We start from the raw sequence: 9633 nt of genomic DNA, 5'->3' as shown, positions 1-9633 counted from the left end.
CTATTCTTACTGCATTTGCTCATATTGTTTACGGGTCCGATTAGTACTTCGTATTGTGTCTCGAGCATGTCATTTTCAGACTGTTGGAGAAGCCATCCATTGGAACAGTAAGTTTATTGCCATTAGGCAGAAAGTATGGGCTGAACTAGCAGGTGTTTAAGCAAATTCGCCTGTAATTGCAGGTCGTAGCTGTTGGTCCGGGTAGTCTCCAAACGATGAAGGCACGAGGCAGTCATTGTTGGTGTCAACAGGTAGCATAGTGATGTACTCCAAGTATGCAGGCGGTGAGTTCAAGGGCTCTGACGGGACAAACTACATTGTGTTGAAAACATCAGATGTGATTGTTGAGCTCGTGTACTTCAGTTTTGAGCTTGCAATAGACGCCAGCACGAGTGGTAAGGTTGCTATGTGGCAATCACCAATCTGCGGTGATGCTACTTCAGATTATTATAGGATTATATGAGCAAACCGCTTGTCTGGGGTTGAAGACGTTCACTGAATTTGTTTACAAAGTCAGTTTGGGGACGAATACCTGTTTTCTCCGCCTTTTACATTCACACATGTCGGTTGCTGATTAACTGATTGTTGTTTTCCCACCATTTACATTCACACATGCATGGGGAGGGGGGTAGCAGGAGGATCAGAGAGATTTGCTCCTTTTCCGTCGACTCGTTGATCACGAGCCGACCAGTGATTCAGACCTACCATATCCGTTGTCAATTTGCCTCGTAGGCCTACCTCTGGGTCTCTTGGAGATGCACTGCTACAACGCCTCCACACTATGCTGCCACGTTTTTGCTAATGCAGACAATTTTTCAGTGGTTCACATTCCATCCCAGCCAAGAAACGAGAGATAGTCGCCATTCCCTCTATAAGCCATGAAAGGAAATAGCACATTCTTTGTTCCTTGGGCTTGTGGGCACGATGGTCAAAGGAGAGAGCCAAAGTCAAAGGAGGGAGACAAGAAGCAGGGCACAACAGCAGTCCAACCAAAGCAGAGCTAGAGGGAGAGCATAGCATCGGTGCATCCGCGGTAGTGCGTGTTATAATTTCAGCGTTTTCCTTATAATTCCTGCTGCCTTCTATGCCTACATATACCTATCAAATCCAAATCCTAGTGTATGGCAACATGATGAGCAATACGCAAAATGTGAGTACATAATTCGAATACAAAGAAGTAAAATGAGGAGCGAGCAGTTCATCGTTTGTATAGGGAAGCCTTGCTTTTATAAGAAAACTTAGGTGGTATGCTATGACATGTAGTCCTTTGTCCTTTGGTAGATCGAACCATTTGGTGCGCTTGGTCCTTGGGTAGGACAAGGCTACAAGAGCTTTACTGATTCTGTAAGCAAATGATAGATTTCGTTGGCCTTTTCTTAAAAAAAAAGGAACATTATTGATATCTGATCCTTACACCAAGATGATGCACCTACCCAACACACAATTTAGTTTTACAGCTTGTATGAAAAGAAGTCCAGCGTCTAACAATCGGGTTCTGATCAAGGAAATCACATGGTAAACTCATGCGGCGGTAAAATGAACGCTTGGTCATAGTGCTGTGAATGCGGATATTACCGAACAAATGATTCTGCTTAGAGGCAGCTCCGGTCCTGAGTTTTCAGGGCCCAGGGTGAAACTAGAAACTAGGCCCTTAATACAGTGATCATAATAATGTTAACATATATGTATATATACAAGGTTACGACTCTAAAAGTGGATCTAAAGACACAACATGTATTAAACAATTTGTCAATCATCATATCGACTCTGCCTAGAACCATGATGCTGGAGTGGTTGATGGATGTAAAGTTCTCCTTTCGGCACTAGGCCTATAGCCTCTTGTCCTTACATTGTCATAGCACACTTCCCTCTGAACAACATAGATGAGCAATCTGAAGGATATTTATGATAGTCAAAAGTTCTGAACATTATGTGATCATAGAAAGATTTCAGAACTCTCCTTAATTTTATTGATTACCTGAGTTGTGTTTATACACACATTACAAGAGGTATATATGAGAGAGCTACTAGTGCTACAGCAGAATAGGCCAGTGCCATTTGTCAACCAAATAGTGGGTCCATAGTGAGACACTACAACCCAAATAAGAACTACCCCCTCCAGCTCTATATACTTGCCGCTAGTTAGTCTAGATTTGTATGTATCTAACACTAAAACACGTCTGAATACATACGAATCTAACATGTGTGATAGGTATTTAGGGCCGGAGGGAGTAACAATCTTGACATGAGTCGGTGAATTGTAGAAGTAGTAAAAGATGAGTTCTAAACTGCACATATAGTCACTCAACTAATCGTTCTCTTCTGAAATTCAAGTATTGCAACTTATATCAGCAGTTTGGTCTATTTGGAGTTGATAGTTTTCCTATTTGGAGTTAATATTTAGACAAACCTACCCTTTTACATTTCCAATAATTTCATCAACCATTACTAGGGAAACCTACGATTCTGAATCTGTATGCTCTTATTATGGTCCTGGCTTTTCTTATGATATTTAGTGTTAGCTGTTTTTACTGTCATCACTTGTTTGCTTGTAGTGTTCTGTCATCTAGACAGTATTTTGTGTTTGGTATCGATGGATGCATGATGGTGTAGTCATGCAAGGAGGATGTTTCTGCGCTGACAAGAATTCGGTAATGATGAATTTCTGTCTACTACTTTATGTATCTTTGATGGTTGAATTATTTTGGCAACCTCCAAGTTGCTCACACTGTTTTGTTGTGTTTGTTCTTCGTGTGTCGTCCTATTTCCATGAGTATTGATAAAACCACAACATATCATCTTGCTTTAGAGATGACGGATTTGCTTAGTGATCCTGCTTGTTACTGTTTATTAGCACGAACATATATGGAGCAGTTTGATTTTGATGGTCTTTGCTTCAGTTTTAATAAAGCTTACTTCAGTTTTTGAACAGAGTAACAATTTCTTGTTGGTTTTCTTGTTATAGTATGTTACTGAAGGCCAGGATTACTGGATGAACTTTGTCAACCTCTCAGGATGAGGGACATGGTGCGTCTGAAGATCAACATATTGTTGAAGATCATGTACCTACTGTACTTCAAATGTATTTTTTCCCCATTATATATTGCTCTGGTTTTTAGTAACTACCCAGCGTACTTAATTAGTCCTTCAAACAAGGACATTGCCTACACTGACTGGTATTCTTGTAGCTTCACTTAGCTACCCGGCATGATGTTTCTCTTGGTATACAGCCATTTTATCCAACCATGATGGTCAATCAGTTCATGATGGTCAATCAGTTCTTCCTCAGTATATCTCGAGTTATAGCTTTGATCATGTTTACTGCTGAAAGGAGCCACTGATTCATTATACTAGGATTTTAACACACGACATATGCATGCGTTCAGCAAAAGGGCGGAAACCAACCTTGGGCTTCCGCCAGTTGTTTGTTTAGTTCTGCATTCGCATCTTTCAGAGTCCGGATATTTTCCGCCTGGCTTAAGGTAACGCGGCGCTGAAGGGCAATGTTTTTGTGCAGCTCATAATGCAGCGCCTGCTGTTCCTGTAAAGTTAGACAGAGCAGGAGTAAAAATTCCGCCCGCTTCAGTGGATTCCTTTAAAGCATTATTGCCGGAACTTTTCCGCCATAATGCTTGGGGGCTACTCGCATCAACTTAAAAATCTTTCCAGAAGTGATATTCATCTAAGCATCTAAGCGCTAACGTGCATCTACGTTTCCGCTTACATGCTTGGGGGCTACTGGGGAGTACCTTTTGCTTGCAGACGAGTTTGTCGAGGAACTGGCCGACGTTCTTCTTGAAGTCCTGAATCTCCGATGTGGCGACATCAGGTTTCCCCCAGGCGTTGTTCAGCATGGCGTTGAGCAAGTCTTGTTCAAGTTCCCATTTCTCCGCCTCAGTAAGTTTATTGAAAAACTTAGTTGCGTATGCCTTGGGGGTGGAAGTGAGGTCAGTTGGATCTCCAAAATTCTTCGGAAATACGACAACATCGCCAGCACCGGCACCGGTTCTTTCAGAAGAAGTAACCTCGGTTTCTCCTTGACCTTGTACTCTGCTTCGTCTTGAGCAGGTCCTTTGTCTTTAGGATCTTCTCCGCCCACCTTTTCGCTGCTAATCGGAATAATTTCCGGTGGAGTATGGGTGGCGGGGAGGGGAGAACGATCGGCTTGAGAAGGGGACGCTTGAGGAGCAGTATGAGACGTGCTTGGCGGAGCTGGAGTAGGTGGACCAACAGCCGGAGACTTTTTCATGTATTTAGTGATGGGCTCTTGGCTGGTGGTCCGGGTGGCGGCGGTGCTTGGATTCCTACAAGCAAGCGAAGGGGTTCACGTCATAAACAACTTTATCCAGATAGAGATGTACCATACTCGGAAACTTACGGGGCACCGGGAATGATGGGGCGCGAGCGTTTGCCAGCTGTTGCCAGCATTTTCAAACGAGCTTGTTCTGCTCTCTTCGAATTTAGCGGAGGGGGCTTCACGGTTTTTGGCTTCTTGGCGGAGGCCTCGCCGCTGGCTCCGGCTTCTGAGCCGGATGCTTTGGCGCGGGGACGCTTCGTAGGTCGAGGGGCCGCCTTGCGGGGTGCCCGTTCCTCTTCCTCTTCTTCGTCATCCGGAACCTCCTCCGCCCCGTCGCCGCTGACAGGAACACGAAGAATGGTGCGAAAGTTTTCCTCCGCCAGAGTATCGAGCTGGAGGAAATAAGCATATAAGTTAAGATCAATATCCAAAAACTTGTGAAGTTTGAAGTGACAAAGGAAACTGAGCTTACCGGAGGACACTGGTCGTTTGTGTAGATATCCTTGATCAATTCCGGGACCGGTTGGCCCCGGCCTATCTTCACGGGCGTTTTGATTCTCCTTTTCAGAGAGTCAGCCGGAAGGTCGTGGCGGGTAGCCCGGAGCAGGTCGTCCCCCGGTGTATGCGGAGATTAATCGCGCATTATGCCGCGAGTGGTCGGATCCGCCGGGTAAACCAGCTAAGTGTGAGTTGAGCTTCGGTTAGCCCGTCATGGACTAGCCAAGATATTCTCCGCGCCGCTTTCTCCAAGATCGGAGTTTGAGCGAATGAGGGAACGAAGCTCCAGCTCGCAAGTTCTTCCGGAGGCTCGTTTACGAATTTGGGCAGGCCGTCGTGGACGTTCGGAACTGAGACGTTCTTTTCATAGAACCATCCGGCGTTCCAGTATCGGACGGATTCGTGCGAATCGTGAGGTGGATACATGCGTCCAGGTCGGAGCATGAATGTCATGCTCCCACAGTTCACCATTGCTTTGTCCTTCGTTTCTTTCTTCACTCGGAAGAAGAACTGCCATAACTTGACATCCGGTCGGATTCCGAGATGCCCTTCGCAAAGTGTAACAAAGTTGGAGAGGAGGAGGTATGAGTTTGGGCAGATGTTGTGCGGCTGGAGCCCATATGTGCTGAGGATGGAGAGGAAAAACTTCGAACAGGGGAGCGACAATCCGCGCTCCACCCAAGCTTTGGTCATAACCACTTCATCGGCTCCGGGCTTGGGGACGTCGGTGTCACGTATAAAGCTCCAGTAGGCGGAGATCATACCCTCGTTCTGAAGCTCTCTGAGCTCCACATCGGTGGTTTCACAGGGCCACCATTGACCCCGTTCTCCTTCGCGGATCCGGGCTTTAGAAGCCTTCTTGTTTTCCGCTTCCTGCACCTTGGTTGCCATCCTCGCTTGACCTTCAAGTTCTTCTTGGAGTTCTTTAAGGGAAGGGATCCGGCCTGGAGTGGTGCTGGAAGATGCGGAAAATGGTTGAGCTAGCCGGATGTCGGAAACATATGGTGGTAGGAACGCAATGGGGTTCGGGCAAATTGGTTCCACGGCACTGGGTTCCGGGTTACTCGGAGAACTACCAGTGCAGTGAGGAGAACCGTGAGGCATGCTTCCGGCTGCACCCATGCGAGCTAATTTGAGTAACCGGAAAATCTATACTACAGCTACTTCTTCTTCTACAAGGCCGGCGCACGTACCGTTAATGGCGCGGTGGCTCGACGGAGCTCCGGTGGAGTCGAGGTCGCCGGACTTGCAGGGAATCGCCTCGCGTGACCACGAATCGGCGGCGGGCAGGATTTCCCGTTCAACCAAGGGAATCTTGGCACGAGGAGAAGCTTGGGCCGGCGGCGTGTGAAGCTCACCGTGGCAAAGCTCGCCGGAGATGAGATCTATCGGGCGGCGCGGCGCGAGGAAGAAGACGACGTGGGTGAGAAGGTGAAAGAATGAGAAGTTACCGCGAGCGAGGGTTATATATAGACCTCACGCGGAGATTCGTGTTCCGGATCTAACGGTAGAAACTGAACAGTCACGCCATTGGATGATCGACACGTGTCATTAGGTCAAAAACGGTAAAATGACGTGGAGGTAACTTCACTGAGCGCTCCCGAAATTTCCGGCTAGAAGATTCGCATCTCCGAAAGTTTAGCGCGGAAAGAAGGGAGTTGTGCGCGGGAAAAGTGGGATTTCCGTTGCATTACCAAGCCAGAAGAAAGGAGGATTTCCGGATGGATGATGCCGGAAGACAAGTAAAGGTTTTGAAGCTCTTCAAGATTCTCTTCAGATCCGAGTTGAATAAAGTCGGAGGAATGATGAATCTCGGAGAACTTCGGGGGCTACTGTTGTGGGTATACTTTATGGGTATATCAACGGCATGGCCTAGATCCGGCAAGCCCGGGTGGCCCATAGACGGTGGTGAGGCATGTGGCCCATCGGGCGGCCCAGTTGCTTGTAGATCCTGAAGGATGAAGTCCAGCCCGAGAACAGGAAGCCGGATCTCTACCGACCTACGAAGGAGGCCGGATCCGTGAAGGCCCATGAAGTATCCGGATCCAGCACGTACTTGGAGGAAGGCGGATCCTTGACGTACACGGCAAGACTTTGTACCGTAGTTAGGCGACTTGTATTCCGGCTAGGACTCTCCATGTAAACCCTAGATCCGTGCGCCTTTATAAGCCGGATCCTGGGAGCCCTAGAGGCACAACCACAACTCATTGTAACAACGCGAAAGCGCCCAGATAATTCCAGACAAGCAGTAGGCCCTGTCATCGAGCAGGCGTTCTGAAGCTAGGTAACTCGTGTACCACCGTCCCGTGTGCACTCCGCCCTATGGCCCCTACTTCTTCTCCCCCTCGTGAGGATCCCTCCTCCGGGGTACCGTCGATTAGGCAACGACAAGTTTCATGCTTGAGATCCTCGTGGCATTACCTTGTTTCGTACTAGCCTCCAGATTCCAGAAGAAGTTAATAGTGGAATACTAAGAAGTATGGAAAATACAAGTAGCGGTAGAGGACAACCAAGGTTGACATGATGGAGGTGGTAAAAGGAGACTTGATGGATTAGATTGTCCCTAAAGATTTACTTTTTGATAGGACATGGAAATCAGCGATTCATCTTCTTATTTTGGTTTCTTATGTTTTCGTTGAGTTTCGTATCTCGCGTATCCCAACTTAGGTAGAAAACATCACCATGGAACTAAAAGCATGTCTCATGATGGCAAAAAACTGCGGATCTTCGCATCGCTCCCTCTTGTTAAGAATTAAAATATGGTGGCAATACTTTACCAACAATGAAGTTTGCATAATCAACAAACCAATGAGATGCAACTCTAGCACTAAGTTATTCATTAGCAAAACTATCATTAATAGAAATAGGATCTGAAGGAATATTTTCCATCCTAGATAAGTGATCAACCATAGGATTATCTTCACCTTTCCTATCAACAATATGTAAGTTAAATTCTTAAGAGTATGTAAGTTAAAAAAAAAAATCGATACGGGGTACACCCCAGGCTCTGCATCAATCGATGAATACGACTCTTTATTGACTTTATTGAAGTACTGAGTTACAACCTTATTACATATTACGGATCACTCAAAGTTTCTATGAAAACCAACCATCTAAAGAAGACAAAAATAACAAGCCGCCACAAGATCTTCATGTGAGTCGCTTGTCAGTACGCCCGCCGCACTGGCTGTAGAAATCCCGTGCTACCGCGTCAAGCGGTTGCACCCAATATCCATGTCCCGTTGCACATCCTCCTGCTGAATAAAGGACCACGTATGGATCCAATGGTAACTAAGGGAATCATTTCGAACCTTCCATATAGCCCAAAATAAAGCGCACACACCCACTCTAATGTGGCCTTTATCCTTTTTAGCTACCCATTTAACCAATTGCCAAATAGATTCATCACATTTGAAGGAGCTAGAATATTGAAAGTCATATAAATAATGCGCCAGAGGATTTTAGCAAAAGGGCAAGTAAAAAAATAAATGTTGAATTGTCTCATCTTGATCACAGAAGCAACATCTAGAACACCCATGCCAATTACGTTTTTTTAGATTATCTTTCGTAAGGATGACTTTCTTATGAATGAACCACATAAAAATCCTAATTTTTATTGGGACCTTGATCTTCCAGATAAATTTATTAACATCTCCTGTATTACCTTCAAGCAAATCAAGATACATGGATTTCACCGTAAATTTTCCCGACTCGGTGAGGCCCCAATGGTAGGTTCACGAACTTGTCGGCTGGGCTCACTTTGGTCATCCTACTCTCGAAATACCGTTTTACGGTAACTGAAGACGTGTGAGGATTCATCTACGGGTGCCGAAAACAAGATGTATTCGTCCATGTGGCACTCGCAGGACCCACAAGTCAGCCCCTAGTTGAGTTACATTTTACAAAAAGACCCCACCTCCTACCGCAAAAGGGCATATTCAGATGGATCCCAGAGGCCAGAGCCCCCAACAGCGGCGGCGACAAGACCAACACCACTGTGCCCCTCCCCCAATCCCCAACCCCATCTCCAGCCACCCCTACTTCAACCAACCCACCTCCCACCTTCTACATCTCCCCGGGGTATGTCTCCCTCCGCCACGCCTTCTTCGACCTCACCACCGGCCACCCGAACCCGCTCGTAGCCTACCGCCATGCGGGCCCGCGTAGGAGCCTCGCCGTCGACCCCGACCCTGATCCCGCTGCCTTCGGACTATAATGGCGCGTGTCCCCCCGACTTCCCACGCCGCCGTTGCACTCCATTTCTACCCCAGATACATCCCTCTTGACCACGCCGCCGTCTCCTTTAATCCAGGCCCGCGCCAGCAGCTCCAATCCGCCGTCAGCAACAGCTCGGGTCGTTCCCGTCAACGACACGCAAGTGAGCTGGCCGCTCAGCATGTCCCTTCGCCCTGCAGGAGCGGCGCGAGTGCCTGTCCACCATTGCCACTTCTTCCACGCTCTGATGCGCCAGCGTCGGCGATAACACGCATGCCACACACCCGATTGGAAGGGAGGGTGATACGCGTACATCACGCGTCCGTTGGGAACCCCAAGAGGAAGGTGTGATGCGTACGGCGGCAAGTTTTCCCTCAAAAAGAAACCAAGGTTTATCGAACCAGGAGGAGCCAAGAAGCACGTTGAAGGTTGATGGCGGCGGGATGTAGTGCGGCGCAACACCAGGGATTCCGGCGCCAACGTGGAACCTGCACAACACAACCAAAGTACTTCTATTCTTGTAGAGGTTTGTAGAACAGCAGCAAGTTTCCCTTAAGTGAATCACCCAAGGTTTATCGAACTCAGGGAGGAAGAGGTCAAAGATATCCCTCTCAAGCAACCCC

This window comes from Lolium rigidum, chromosome 6 (genome assembly GCF_022539505.1).
Source record: "Lolium rigidum isolate FL_2022 chromosome 6, APGP_CSIRO_Lrig_0.1, whole genome shotgun sequence".
Classification (NCBI taxonomy): domain Eukaryota; kingdom Viridiplantae; phylum Streptophyta; class Magnoliopsida; order Poales; family Poaceae; genus Lolium; species Lolium rigidum.
This window is presented reverse-complemented; position numbering follows the sequence as displayed.